Source organism: Amblyomma mixtum, chromosome 4 (assembly GCF_055824585.1).
Source record: "Amblyomma mixtum isolate Tamu chromosome 4, ASM5582458v1, whole genome shotgun sequence".
Lineage (NCBI taxonomy): Eukaryota > Metazoa > Arthropoda > Arachnida > Ixodida > Ixodidae > Amblyomma > Amblyomma mixtum.
The window spans coordinates 131,180,209-131,184,765 of NC_143015.1; the positions used below are offsets into that span (position 1 = coordinate 131,180,209).

General features: G+C 46.9%; 1 pseudogene; it reads right to left on the reverse strand.

Annotated features, from left to right (window-relative positions):
• Positions 1-3,491: 3,491 nt before the first annotated feature.
• LOC149348225 (ubiquitin-conjugating enzyme E2 Z pseudogene) lies at positions 3,492-4,316 on the reverse strand (annotated as a pseudogene).
• Positions 4,317-4,557: the final 241 nt, after the last annotated feature.

Genomic DNA, 4,557 nt, shown 5'->3' on the forward strand with positions numbered 1-4,557 from the left:
TGGGCAAGAAATTGCGGGAGCCTGCAGTGTTGAGATATCCAATCAGGTGAAACATCCTAATCAGCATGGTTTCACTTTAATAAGGTACAAACCACTGCGAAATAAAAGAAAAAAGGATATAAAGGATGTTGAACCAAATCGAAGCCGTGTGGATGGCGGTGACTGGCTTGAGAATAATTCCTGAGGTGTTTAATGTATGTACTGTTCTTCGGGAGGGTACAAGAATGTGAGCAAAATTAAAATAAAACAAAAAAAATGAATTTTTGCCGTCATGGGTGAGCCATCGGTGGAGTGACGGACACGTCGTTTTTTAGGCGAGGATAAATTGCCTGTCTTGGAGTCAACTTCATTGTTGGCTTTTTCATTCTTTCTCCTCACAACAATTTCAGGCCCTCTCTCTAGCTGAGAAAAGACGCCAACAGACGCATGACACTCTCCAAGCAATCCACTATGTTCTCTGCAACCAGGAACATCAAGAAACAAGGAGCAGTCCTTCTGCCGTACAACGAATAAAACCAGCACCGGAACAAGCGAAGTCTGTGTTGCTGCTTTCTTGTTTTCCTTGGCAATGGAAGCTGTCAACCTAAACATGTCTGTTGTCGCCATATTGACATATCTCGAAACCCAAGCCTTTCAGTACAGCTCAGAGGCTTCGAGAAACATCGAAAGAACCAACCCCGTTCGCTAAATGCAAGTAAGCAATCACACGCCTAAAGCTTGCGTTTCGCTCGCGGCATTTAAAAAAAAATTGACTGTGGTTTAGCTCTGATTAAACCTGGAAGAGTAGCGAGAGGTACATACCTCTGGCTAAGCTTGGGTTTCGCTTGAAAGTAAGACACACGGTTTACGTCACTCCGCGCATGCGCACAACTGACGAGGCGGGCGGCGTATGCTCCGCCGTCGGCGCAGCGGCGAGGCGCGGCGCGCGCACCAGCTGCGGGCTATGACGTCACTCCGCGCATGCGCACAGCCGGCGCAGAGGTGGTACCAAGGCTCAGCGCGCAGCCACGCTCAACTCGCGAAGCGGCTGGCGTAGTGTAGCTCTCGCTATAAAATTCCTTCGGAGCTCTTTAGGAGCCTTGTGACGTTACATGCTGCCATTGCACAAGCATTGGAATAGGCCAGTTCACAGCAGGCTCAAGACAATCTGAATCACCGAGAGAATCATAAGAGCACTACAATGCGAGACAGACATTTGCACAGAAGATCGCTATCCCTTTGTAAAAACTTCGATAAAATTATGACAGTTGTCTATACCTTACTGCACATGAAAGATGATGTTATAGCGAAATATTCTTTCCTAAATAACGACACAGAATACGCAAATTGGAAACTGAACAGAACGGAACGACCAGCCCTGCAAGTGTCGTCTAATAGAGGTTCTGGTCTTTCAGTGAATAATACTAACAACAGTGTTTACTGTGACGAACAAATGCACTACGACACGATCAGGTTGGTCTAAGCCTTCAGTTGGCCTTGTGTGACCGTGCCTTATGATACATAATGCATATGTTGAATGATAATATAATACGTTTTTTTGCGTTGAGGAAGTGCGGAAAAGAAAGCTGAAAAGTGAGCTTGATAACTTCCTTTTTCCCCGGAGGGCAGAAAAAAACTCTTCGCAGAACAGCAGAAAGGAGCCAAAAACGATGTCCATGCGTTTACGAAACTCACAACAACTTGGATCAAAAATTCCAACAAGCAATTGTCTACACGACCACATCAAGGGCTATGTATTCTCGAGCACGCGACCTCTTAGCACCGAGTAAAATGTTTTATAATCAACATCAGTGCCATTAATGTAGGAAAAGCACACCTGAAAATCACGTGGTAAACTTAAGGGGTTAATTGTTTTATTTCTTTTCTACTTACCCCCCCCCCTCTTGAGTTGGCACTCAGATGTATAAACGTTCACAAAATCGCGTGGCGTTACTAAACGATGAGTGTTTGTTGGCATGAGCAACGGAGAAATAATCGTGCAACATGCGCACTTATTGAATGCAGATGCACGAGGAACAAGAATCGGTGCTAAACAATCATATCGAGATCTGCTGTGCAACCAATACCGATCGCCTTCGCTCCGTATCGCTCTCTGAAAAACGTTTTCACATCCATGTGCAAAGCATACTTGCAGTGTTCTTTGCCCAGTTTTTCGAATCAGCAAGCAAAGCCTTGTTGCTTTCTGTCAGATTCTCAAGCATATAGCAGTTGCTTATCCTTTTGTGCAGTTCGGTCTTCTTGGCCGAGAACAGATCTTTCTCCGGGCGTATAGAAAACCAGACAGTAATCACTGGGGCCTTCCCTTTACCAGCTGGTAGCCGATGCACAGTGGCAACTACGTTCATAGTAAACACGGCAAGGTTCACTATAAACCTTTGACAGCAGATCCTCATACGCAGTCTCTGAAATTTGATTAAATTCGAGGTTTAATTTCATGCTCTTCCACTCAAGGTAACTAATGCTTTGCTATGTCTGGTCAAAATCAAAAGAACATTCCACGCTATCTATGACGTTGCTTTCGTTCTCACTTCTTTAGTTGGGCTATATCCTTATCATACCCATGGAAATTCTGGACAGAGGCATTTTTGAATAGGAAAGTGTTTATAAAGCCACTTTTTTTTCGGATATTGGAAGATTTCACTATGACAATTAAAATCCCGGCAGATCTTCAGTTGGCAGGCTTGCATTTTTATACTATTAACGTTTTGGCTATCGTCAAAAGTGTTCCCCGTTGATTTTCTAATGGAGTGTTATCTGCTCAGTACGAGCGACGGAAACACTACAAGACATTTTGCTACATATCAGAAGAATGGACGATTACCTTCAATGTTTTCATATCAGTACCTTACATTTTCAATACTGAAATTTTTTATACAAGAATGTTGAACGTGTGGCGCGTAATATGCTGAAGAATGTCGTCACACTGACCGGACATCGTTTTCATCGACTGTTCAATGCTTTAAGCTGTGTTGTTTAATGCCGTCAGCTGTTATAGCTTGCAAAAGCTGGCATGGTAATTATCCTGTTCCATGGTCGACCTACCACTTTAGCTGCCTCTTGCGCTTGTCATCCGATATAATGGCCAACTACAAGCTTTCCGCCATGCTTCACCTTTAGACCTGCACGCCGAGTATTGCAACCTTTGAGCGTTATTCTGAAATGATACGTGTAAGTGCAATCCATGCATGTCAAGCCTTTCCCATATGAATAATCCTTACATAGCGCGAACACGCTTCTATAAGTTTAGACGTGACAGCGTAGCGTTACAACCACTGCACCACAAAAGCATCAACAGCATCAAAAGGGAACACGAGTATTTCAAAAGAGTTTCCAGCTAACCTGCGGAAGTGCAGTAGTAGAAGGTTCAGACTGCGTCGACGGCGCTGACCCTGCTGCCAGAAAGCTACGAAGATATCATCGCGCTTCGAGTCAAACAGAAGGTCAATGCTGAATGCCTTTATTGGAGCAGAAGGAATGGATTCCAAAGATTTTCACTGCGAGTCGCTCGATTCTTCATCCATGACTTCATCGTACAAGCTCACCAGTCGTTTCAGCAGCGTCTCATAATCGAACCTTCCGTTTCCGTCACCAAAGGGGTCCCTCATCAGACTCCCAGACAAGTGCACGAGGTCTTTGAGCGTTCTGACATGCTTATCGTACAACTGCGGGAATGACCTGATTATCGCGTCCTTTATCGCCGGCGGGTACAAGGAACTGCCGTCGATGCACGATTCGACCGCATCGCAGAAGGCCACCCTTATGGTCTCGTACTTCAAGAAGGCGTTGTAACCAACGGCATCGCACGGATCTCTTCTCCTCACAAGTCGAGGCTCATTGTAGTAAGGGTCCTCCGTCATCAATGACTTAATGGCGGTGGACACGGTCCTCAAGTTGTAGTCCGAACGCCAACCAAGTCCCGACCAGGTTCCGAGGATGCTGAGGCAGACCATGCCATCCTCGTTGAGGTTTGGGCCGAAGCGGACACAGCCTCCATCTGTGGTCATGAGGCGCACCCTTGGCGGCATGGTTGGGTACTCGGCGGTGCATTTTGTCAGGAAGTGGAAGAAACCGCCCTCGTACGGTGTGTCGGCGGGACCGATGACCAGGACGTGGATAGTGGTGAAGTCATTTTCCTCAGGCGCGATGAGCACACCCGGTATGGGCCGCTTGATGATGTCCGCTATGTCTCGTCTTATCCTGCTCAGGCACTGTGCGGACGGCTCCTCGTGCTTGTAGTAGAAGGGGTCCCAGAAGCTCAGAAATGGAGCCAATTTCACCTCTGGAGGCGTGTCGTCACTTTCAAGTGCATGCGCCATTCGGAAAGCGTCCCGAAAAAGGCAGTTGATCGACCTCTTACGCAAGAGGCGCAACACTGTCACCACCAGCCACCGGGCCAGAAACTACGCCACCTTCCTTTCGTATCGTCTTTCACGCGTCCAGCTCTTCTGTAGCACCATTCTGTAGTACTGCGGCAGGAGCTACAAGAGCGAGCACAAGCTTCCAAATCTGCGAGGCTGGCTCGTGAGCGCACGTCAACAGCACGCCGTCGCCTCGCGC